Source organism: Rattus norvegicus, chromosome X, assembly GCF_036323735.1.
Source record: "Rattus norvegicus strain BN/NHsdMcwi chromosome X, GRCr8, whole genome shotgun sequence".
Taxonomy (NCBI): domain Eukaryota; kingdom Metazoa; phylum Chordata; class Mammalia; order Rodentia; family Muridae; genus Rattus; species Rattus norvegicus.
The window spans coordinates 85,575,924-85,587,239 of record NC_086039.1 but is presented as its reverse complement, the minus strand read 5'-3'; the positions used below and the strand labels follow the sequence as shown (position 1 = coordinate 85,587,239).

Sequence of the window (11,316 nt, the reverse complement as noted above, 5' to 3'; positions counted from 1 at the left end):
CATGGAAGCAGGAAGAGAGGGAATGGGAGAGGGGGGGCAGGAAAGGGGATAACATTTGAAATGTAAATATATAAAATATCCACCTCCCCACTCTGCCCCTTTTTCCTCCCCACTAGGAGAACTAGGGCAGTTGTTGCCCACTAACCGAGATCTGCAAGCTCTGTGCCCAGGAGTTCCTATTTGGACTTTTGCAATCAGAGATAAGAGCAATGGCATCAAAATGGAGGGCTCCTACATCTTGGTAGTCTCATCCAGTATACGCAAGGTTCTGGCAACATTATTATCATGCAATGCTCTGGATGCAAAGCACCAGAATGGCTACAGAAAGTTCAGGGATTCCTATTTCACTTCCCCATGGTTCTTCCCTCATGGAGTTCTTCCCTGGAACTCCTTTGCTTATGAGGTTGAACATCCTTGGAACTCTCAAGGCCAGCACATGGAGTGGCATTAGTCTCCCTGCAGTGTTTCCCATCTTAAAAGCTCCAAGCAGCCTCTGCATAACAGCCATAGAGATCCACAAGATCAGGCATCCACAAGAGATCCCCAAGCACTGTGTGAAGAGGAAGAGCTGGAGTTGGATTCAGATCGTGAAGTGGAGCGTGACCTGAGTAATATGGAAATCACTGAGGAGCTCTGCCAGTACTTCCTACAGACTGAGAAGCACAGAGAAGAATGACAGCAACAGCAGCAGCTGGACAAGGAGCGTCTGAATGACTATGTGAATGTGGATCATGGCCTGTACTTTAACCACCACAGGTCAATGGAGCCCCCATCTGAGAAGCCCTGGGAGCGGCGCCAAGCAGAGATGAAGCGCTTATATGGGAACAGTACTCCCAAGATCCTGGCCATGGAGGCTGCTGTGCAGATGAGCTTTGACAAGCATTGTGACAGAAAGCAGCCGAAGTACTGGCCTGTCATTCCCTTGAAGTTCTGAGTTCCCTTTCCCTTCCCACCGAGTCAGAGACTATCTCCCCAAAATCAGCTGGCAATGTGACTTTACCCATATACCCATAGTAAAATGTGTTTGGTACCTCCTGTTCTGGGTGAACACCTCAGGATTGGTTGGAGGCATTACCCCTCCACCTCCAAAAGCATTCACAGGCTCCAACCTCCTGTGGGAGATCATATTCCACTTCGGAATGTCCACCTCACCCAAATTGGACATTGACTGAATTTACCTCCCTGATTTCCCAAATCCTATCCAAATTTTGCAACATCCTTGAGCATTTACATATCTCATGTTATTCCCAACCCTTAAGAAAGACAGAACAAACTAATGACTCAAACAAATAAACAAACAAAAACCCTTGTCAACCTCTAACTTCACCTTGATTGGGTAAATATCCTACTTCTGGTCCTTTTCGGGATAAAGGCTCTCCCTGTGTGTCCTCTTTCCATTGTTTTGAGTTCATGTATGTTTGACTGTTTGTCAACCCTGACCATTCACCCAAACCCTTGCCTCTTCCTGATCACCTACTAACCACATTCTTCAGTCATTTCTGTCCCCCCTCCCTACTGAAATTTACTGATCACTATCTACCCTGGCAATATACCTACAAGAGTCAGTCTGTTCCCAGTGATCATTGGAGATTCAAGAGTAAGTTCTTCTCTGCCCTTCAGACCAATTTTCCTAACCCCATTACCCGAAATAGCAGGGCCTTGTCATGTTTTAAACCCCACAACCAGCTGCTCAGCTTGAGAATCTCCTTCATTGAATTCAGCTATCCTACCTCAAGCCCCTTTAATCGTCTACCTCAAGATAACTTCCCTTCATATATGTCACACCCAACAGGACCTTAGTCTCTTAAATTTCAGAGAACATACAGATAACTCCCTTTTTCTCATGTTTCAGAAAAACAAGGCTTTATCCTGGCAGCTGTGTCTTCCTCTACTGGATTACACATAGACTATTTGTCCTTTTCCTCCTGTCTTTTGTTCATGGTACGAAATACATATGGCGACTTGAATTTCAACAAACCTTGATTTAGAAAAATCACTCCAAATAGGGAATTGAAATTATTCCTTAGCAGACTTGCAGAAGATAAATTAAATTCTCATCAACTGCTCTTCACTTAATGACATATTCATCTGCATCCTGCATGACAAGACAGGATGATATTGTAAAAAGTAATCAGATAGATATGGAGGGTACCCATATTGAACTTCCTAATACTATGTACCATACGCGCATCCACACTCCAAATCCCCCCTCTATTGGTAAAATACTTCCTACACCTCTATATCATGTGTGTAAAGTCAAGTTAACAAACTGGAAATGGGTGTTACCGGTGCACTCTAACTTTTCTCTAACATGTGATGAGCACATTAAAATACAGAGAACATATATTCCTATTACTTAACCCTTGAAGATAGGAGAGGTCGAGTAGGTAATTCAAGATTCTTCCAAAGTAAAAACCTCTTTAGCATCTATCCCCTCTCCTAAATAATACAAACCGGACATTTTATTTCTTGCTCCAAACTCTGACCTTGGTGCACCAGCTTCTTTTTTTGTTTGTTTGGTTTTTGTGTTTTGTTTTTATTGTATATTTTATATATTTACATTTCAAATTTTATCCCCTTTCCCAGTTTCCCCTCTAGAAACCCACTATCCCATCTCTTCTCCCCCTGAGTCTATAAGGGTGCTCCCGTACACTAGGGCATTAAGGCTTAACAGGACCAAGGGCCTCTCCTCCATTGATGCCCTACGAGGCCATTCTCTGCTACATATGGGGCTTGAGAAATCGGTCAATCTTGGAGCATGGAACAAACAGCAACCAGGAGATTGAGAAAATATCTTTACCAATCCTAAATTCAATAGAGGAGTAATATCCAATATGTACAAAGAATTCAAGAAGGTAGATGCCAGAGAACCAAAGAGTCCTATTAAAATGGGGTACAGAACTAAACAAAGAATTCTCAACTGAGAAATATCAAATGGCCAAGAAGCACCTAAAGAAATGATTAACATCCTTAGTAATCAGGAAAATGCAAATCAAAAGGACCCAGAGATTCTCAAACAGTAAGAAGGGCCAAGATCAAAAACTGAGATGACAGCAGGTGCTGGCAAAGAGGTGAAGAGTGCAAATTAACCCATTCTTGTTGCCCTGTACAAAGCTTATGTACATGTGGATCAAGGACATCCATATCAAACCAGATACACTCAAACTAATAGAAGAAAAAGTGGGGAAGAATCTCGAAGACATGGGCACTGGGGAAAATTTCCTGAACAGTATATCAATGGCTTATGAGCTAAGATCAAGAATCTACAAATGGGACCACATAAAACAGCAAAGCTACCATAAGGCAAAGGATACAGTCATTAAGACAAAATGGCAAACAACAGATTGGGAAAAGATCCTTACCAATTCTACATCTGATAGAGGGCTAATATCCAAAATATACAAAGAACTCAAGAAGTAAGACTCCAGAGAGCCAAATAACCCTATTAAAAATGGGGTAAGAGCTAAACCAAGAATTCTCAGCTGAGGATTATCAAATGGCTCAGAAGTACCTAAAAGAAATGCTCAGCATCCATAGTCATAAGGGAAATGCAAATCAAAACAACCCTGAGATTCCATCTCACACCAGTCAGAATGGCTAAGATAAAAAACTCAGGTTCAAAAAGATGCTGGCTAGGATGTGGGGAGAGAGGAACACTCCTCCATTGTTGGTGGGATTGCAAACTGGTACGACCACTCTGGAAGTCAGTCTGGAGATTCCTCAGAAAATTGGACATTCCACTACTTGAGAACCTAGCATACACCCACAAGTTGCTCCAACATATAACAAAGAAACATGTTCCACTCGGTTCATAGCAGCCTTATTTATAATAGCTAGAAGCTGGAAAGAACCCAGATGCTCTTCAACAGAGGAATGAATTTTTAAAAAAAGTGTTAAGTTTACAGTTTGGAGTACTACTCAGCTATGAAAAACAATGACTTTATGAAATTCATAGGCAAATTGATTGAACTAGAATATATCATCATGAGTGAGGTAACCCAATCACAGAATAACATACATCGTATGAACTCACTGATAAGTGGATATTAGCCCAAAAATTTGAATTACCCAAGATACAATCCACAGACCCCATGAAGCTCAAGAAGAAGGATGACCAAAGTTCAGATGCTTCACTCCTTAACAGAGGGAACAAAAATATTCATATAAGCAGTTATGGAGGAAAAGTTTGGAGCACAGAATGAAGGAATCGCATTCATAGCCTACCCCATATATGATATCCCACAAAACTAGACAAAATTAGTGAAGCTAAGAAGTGCATGCTGACAGGATCTGGATATAGCTGTCTCCTGAGAGACACAGCCAGAGCATGCCAAATAAAATGGTGAATGCTAGCAACAAACCATAGAACTTAGAATGAGACCCCCATGGGAGGAATTAGCATTGAAAGCGAAGAAGTTGCTTACAACCCCATTAAAACAACAATGAGCTCCCAGGGAGGAAAACACTACCCAAAGACAATACATGGACTGACCCATGGCTCTAGCTGTATATGTAGCAGAGGATGGCCTTGTTGGGCACCAATGGAAGGAGAAGCCCTTGGTCCTGCCAAGGTCGGACCCTAGTGTAGCGGAATGTCAGGGTGGGGCCAGGAAGGGGGGAGGTGAATGGGGAGGGGAGGGAGATATGTAGGGGCTTTTACATAGGAAACCGGGAATGGGAATAACTTTGAAATGCAAGTAAAAAGCTATCCAATTAAAAGAAGAACAAAAACAAAAACAATGACTTCATTAAATTCGTAGGCAAATGCATGGAACTATAAAATATTATCCTTATTGAGGTAACCCAGTCACAAATGAACACACATGGTATGCACTCACTGATAAACATATACTAGCCCAAAAGCTTGGAATACCCATGATACAATTCACAGACCACATGAAGTTCAAGAAGAAGAAATACCAAATTGTGTATGCTTCAGTCCTTCTTAGAAGGGGGTACAAACTATTCTAGAGAGGTAGATGGTGGGCAGAACTTGGGATGAGAGGAGAGTGATGGGAAAATATTGGTAGGATCAGATATGTTTGGAAATCGGAATGATATACAGAATGTCAAGAATTTGAACAGAGGCCTACCAGCTTCTTAATGTCACCCAACCTGGCAGCTTTTTGGATAGCTGAGTGTATTTCACTGCTGGGACTACCTCACAATTGCTGCTTATAGCCTCCCCCATAACCTTTTCAAAAAGTCTTTTCTCACCTTTCACCAAGTGCCTTGAGTCTGATGTTATTCTTATCAGTCTTTATCTGTTCATGTCACCCTCTCTCACATGGGATACTGCTTTAAGGCACTCAAGAAACATTTCGTAGGGCCATTAAATTTCTTAGGCTGCAACAAAACTCTCAACTCTTGACAGTCCAACTCAGCTGTATTGCCCGACCATCCACAATGCCTTCTTTGTTGTATTCAAGTCTACCATCATCTATTGGCTAGTTGGCCAGGTGTCTGTGATAGTATGTTTTTCCCCAAGTTAGGGGTGATCCATGAGGAACAGCCTCTATCAGTTCTGATTGTGGACTAAATAGCTGCCTAACATAATAAAAATGGTAGTTAAAATCAGCCCCTTCAGATAGCAGTTTTGACCATTTTCCTGACTTTGTATCATCAGTTTTCTTTCAGTTCATCCAGGACCTCCAATGGGTGGGCCAAACATACATTTCAAGGACAAATTGACAATTAGGAAGCAGCAGTTCTTTAAAACGGAAGGAAACTACATCTTCTTACATCTGAAAAAAGTGTTTTTTTCCTCTTCTTCCAAAAAAAAATGCTGCTTCCATATCAATCGATCAACCAATCAAGTCTAGTAAAAAACAAAATCTAACAACTTCAAAAAGATCTCCAAAAATATAAGGAATGTCTCTAGCTCCTGGGCACTTGAGAATCTCAAATGAATAGTGCCCTTCCAACTCCCATCCTTCACATTTTTCTACAAATTCAAAAATACATTTGCGATCAATTAATCAATTATTGTTACAGAACTTCTAAGCCCTAGTCACAGAACCTGAGACTTATCACTACCAAATATGTCCTGAAGGCAAAGATCAATAGTTCCTCAAAGATGTCAGCATCCCCAGACAGCACGAATGCAGTGTCCCCATTCCATCATCATTAGTCATGCCATCCTATTTCAGCAACTTTTATAATAAATAGGAAGATAAATGCTGGAAAATCAAGAGCCATCCATATTTCAGAACCAGGTGCCCCACTCCCAAGCCTACATTCAGTAATTCAATGCTGGCAGCCACATTATTACCAGCTACCAAAGGAAAGACATTTCTACTGTCACCAGTAGTCATTTTTTCTTCCTATGCAAATGTGTTATATCTCTTTATATAGCCATGACATTCCACCTGTTCTCTTTCTCTTCATTCCCCCTCAAAGGTGGCCTTTGTATATCCCTTCACAATAAATCTCTGAGGTTTGTTGCATGATGTGACTTTGTAATATTTCCTTGCCCTGATCTACCAAGGTACTCTTCTGTTACCCAACCCTATCATAAGTCATTTCAGAATGGGCCAAATTCACAGAAAACACACACAAATAACTTCTATCTCGTTTATGTTAATTCAATTTCCTATTGTTTTCAGGAATGAACTCTTTTTGCAGATGTGTTTAGAAATATGATTCTCTGGTACTGAAGACCAAATCTGTCTCTATGGATAGAAAATTGATTTACATAAACAAATAAACATAAACTCACATAATTTCAAATACAGATTCATGAATGCTCACTTATATGTTTCTAATTAAACCAGTTGGTCCAGCTCACACACATTCCCAGAATTACATACCTACACACACACACACACACACACACACACACACACACACACACACACACACACATCCATACTTACCTCTGCATTTAGATCAAAAGACCAAGCAACTGTGCAGAAAGAATTCACACATCACATATTCTGGATGAAAAATGAGGTCCAAATTTTATTGCATAGAGAAAAAAAAGCTTCTGCAAGTGAGTTAAACCCAAGTTTGTGAGAAACAAGTTTTTTCCCCTTTTAATAAGTCTAGGCCTGCCTTGTTATAAAAGACCTCTTCTGTCCCATGGTAATGTGAGGCTGTCTGTGCCTTCTGCTCTCTCTTTACTGCTTCTTGTTTTCCTCTTTCCCTCTACATTCTGCATATTGTTTTTTATATTTTTGTTGCTTATAGTTTTCTTTTCTTAGTGGACATTTTTTATTTACATTTCAAATGTCATTCCCTTTCCTGGTTTTGCAGCCATAAGCCCCCTATCGCATCCCCTCCTCTTCTTCTATGAGGGTGTTCCCCCTCCCCAAACATCTCCCTTCCCACTCCCTGACATTCCCCTGCACTAGGGGGTGCAACTTTGGCAGACCAAGGGTTTCTCATCCCATTGATGCCCAACAAGGCCATCCTCTGCTACATATGCAGCTGGAGCCATGGGTCTGTCCATGTGTAGTCTTTATGTAGTGGTTTAGTCCCTGGGAGCTCTGGTTGGTCGGTATTATGTGGTTGTAAGCCCCTTCAGCTTTTTCAATCCTTTTTCTCTAATTCCTCCAACAGGGACCCCATTCAAGTTATTCCACTCTGAATCCTTTTTCTAATTTTGCTCTTTCCTCCTGCTCTGATGTCACAATAATGCTCTTGCTTTCAATGCCTTAAGTTCTTCGTGAGTTCAGTTCTGTCTAAAAAGTTCTCTTGTGTCATGACTAGAAGAAAAAAAAATCATTCTCAGTTCTGTTCTAAAAAATTCTGTTCAGATCTGTCTTGGAAAAAGGATTGAAGGAGATGATAGAGCTTGCAAACCCCTTAGAACAGCAATAAACAACTAACCAGAGCTCTCAGGGATTAAACCACTACCCAAAGAGTACACATGGACAGACCCATGGCTCCAGCTATATATGTAGCAGAGGATGGCCTTGTTGGATACCAATGGAAGAAGAAGCCCTTGTTCATGCCTAGGCTGGAGGGGAATGTCAGGGTGGGGAGTCAGGAAGGGGTGTGGTTGGGGAGGGGTAACATCCTTATAGAAGAAGAGCAGGGGGATAGGATAGGGAGCTTATGGACAGGAAACTGGGAAAGGGAATAACATTTGAAATGTAAGTGTAAAATATCCAATTAAGAAAATGGAGAAAGTATTCTCTCTAAAAAGTTGTCTTCAGCTCAGTTCTGACTCTTTTCTTTGTCCTTAGCACTTTTACATCTTTCAGAATACATGATCACATGGTAAAAATTTCATCACCAATTTACACAAAATTCAAATCATAAATTGAAATAGAAATTTACAACAGAAAATCTTTACATGCATATCCATTACAAGTAGTTAGTTTTCTAGCTGAACACTTATCACCTGTCATAGCTCCAGAGGTTCATTGAGAGTTAAAAACAATAACTAAGTTATTAGTGAAATTTTAGATACATAAACCTAGTCAATATTTTATCCTCTGTCCTAGCACCTGTAATACATTTTTAGTTCACTTTCATGACTTTCATTTAGTGGTTTTACAGCATCTTGAAATATACTCTGAGTTATAGAAAGTCTGCTTACTATCAGAAGCAATTAACTGGTGACACATAGGAGACTGGCAGAGGTCTCATGGCAGTTATGACTATCAGAAAAGGATCTAAAAGCCACCCCACTATAAAAGGGATTAATAAATACTGATATGGTTTTAGGAATTCTTTTAGGATCACCATTAAAAATTAAGAAGTTACCTATTTGTCTATACAGCATCATTACAAGACAGTACATCTTTGTAAATCTGCAGAGATCAGCTTAAAACAGTAGGCAAATACATAGTGATTGTTATATATGTTTAATAATAACAGGAAAGCATATTAATGGCAGGAATCTTTCCTAAAATGATTTTCTCCTGGGCCTTGCCTATCAAAGTTCCCTTGTAGATTTTAACTTAAGGCTGTCATCACAGGAAGATCATCTACTAGTTATTAGCTTGTCCTATGATGGCTCCTGACATGCACTTTTCTTGTTTTGTTTTCAGTATATCCAGACCAAAGTTTATCCTCCCTCCATTCCTCCTGGTTCCCATCCTTCCCATCTCTCCTCTTTCTTACATTCACTCCTCTACCATTTCCTGTCAAAAAAAGAGTAGGTTTCTCAACACAACATAGAATAGCAAGATGTATGTATAGGAACATACTCTTGTATAAAGGCTGAGTGAGGCAAATGAATAGGAGGAAAAGGGTCCCATGAGCAGGCAATAGTGTTAGAGATACCCCCACTCACACTGTTAGGAGTCCCATAAAATACCAAGCTAACAGTCATAGAACGTATGCCAAGGTCCTGGTTCAGACCCATGCAAGTTCTGTGGTTGCCACTTCAGTCTTTGTAAGGTCCTATGATCCCTACTTAGTTGATTCTGTGAGCTGTGTTCTTTTAGTGACCTCAACTCTTCTGGGTTCTCTAATTCTTTCTACCCTTCTTCTGACAGGTTCCTGGAGCTCAAAGGTGAAGTACCAGATGGGGATATTCAATTTGGACCCTTTTTCTACCTAATGTGTATCTTCTTAATTTTTAATCACCTCTCTCTCTCTCTCTCTCTCTCTCTCTCTCTCTCTCTCTCTCATTCTTTAATTCTTCCTTTCTTCTTTTCTTTCATATGTGGGTATGTGAGCTTCAAAGAATGTAAAATGAACTCCAGATTTTAACACATGGATAGATATCTGATATTACTTGCTCTGTCTTAAATGACAACATCTGATTTTGATTTAAAGTCATATATTTGGTAAGAAACTTATGCAACTCCTCATTCAACCATGGATCACTCCAAATATGTCTATGAGTATCATCTTTATATATATATACAAAAGAGAACATATTATTAGTGTTCCTTGAAGTAAGTGGAAATGACTAGACCTGTAGAAATCAGCGACAAAGGACCAGGTATATCAACCATACCCTATAACAGGTAGGGGCTGAGGATGATGAGGTGGCCACATCTGCTGTGAAATGTTAAGTAGGCACCGCGGCCATTTTTTCCCAGGATTTGGGAAGTAAAATTTCTCAATTTTTTATAATCTCAGAGTTTTCTGTTATTTTCTTAACTGTGTGTCTTTGAGTGTAGATAATCTGAATGCAAATTTCTAGAAGGAAGCTAAATCTTCACACGGGATGTTCTATAAGCCTGATTTACTGAGGGAAATTTAGTGTTTTTGGAGAGTTTGGGATGTTGCAAGCCTAGAACACAAATTGATTTTGAGCTCTCTTTAACCCCATTAATAGCTATTTATTGTCTCCTCTGGAATAGCAGTTTTGTGCTAATTAGGAAAAGCATTTGGAATATACAAAAGAACACTAGTTTCCTATAGGAATGTACTAACTTAGCATGTCAATAACTTCCACAACTTCATAAATCGAGGCATCATAAGATTGGACAGTATCTAAGGCCTATAATAGATTTTCCTATTTTGCTGTAACCCACCTCTATGATTGATCTACCAATATATTGGGAAAGTGTCTTGATTTATGATGTTTTGCTCTGTTTCTATTAAAACTTTAAGGAACTGTTTCTACATAGGAATATGAAATATGCATATCCTAAATCTTTGTTACCAGACCATGGTAATTAATATTTGTCTCTAGAATAAACTGTCTCTTATTCTCTTTGAGTCAAGAGTTATGTTTTCTCTTGACAGTATTTGCATATTAATACACCATGTATACATATTTATATACTACATATCTAAAGTATAATATATATGCTCTATTAATAGTAAGTATATATACATATGTAGTTTTGACTTTATATCTATGAGAAAATAATACAAAGATCTTGTAAATTCCTAATAATCAAACTTTCATTTACTTATAATGCTAAATACAATGCAAAGGCCATTGAACCTGTTGTCCCACTGTGTAACTAAATACATAGTATCAAGAAAAATGTAAGAAATTTACTGGAAAATTTCTTCATTTATACTTACCATTCAAAGCTACAAAAGAATAAACTAGACTTTTGTTAGTGGATATTATGTTTAAGAAATTTATTGAACACTTTACTTTTACCAGCATATTGTCTGTTCTGTGTGCTATCATTTAAAGTTAAACATTATATAGTCTACAATTAACATTTTTTATATTTTAATCTGAACAACTAGTAAAGATCTAATATGTTCTAAACTGATAGTAAATGTGTTTCATGCTATATAAAATGATCAAGATAAAGGTTAACATTATTTTTTGTTCTGATATTAGTAGTATTTATTGAATATAATAGTCTTTCAAAATGAATATATATTAGTATTTCTTGGGAAGCATATATATTTACAAAAGATCATTTCCACATCAGCAAAGTGGTA

The 11,316-nt window shown here is 38.9% G+C and overlaps 2 pseudogenes; both read left to right on the top strand.

The window, feature by feature from the left end:
- Nucleotides 1-209: 209 nt before the first annotated feature.
- Gemin8-ps5 (gem (nuclear organelle) associated protein 8, pseudogene 5) lies at nucleotides 210-1,072 on the top strand (annotated as a pseudogene).
- An 8,792-nt stretch (nucleotides 1,073-9,864) lies between these two features.
- Nucleotides 9,865-11,316, top strand: part of Yipf4-ps1 (Yip1 domain family, member 4, pseudogene 1) — a 9,971-nt pseudogene continuing 8,519 nt past the window's right edge.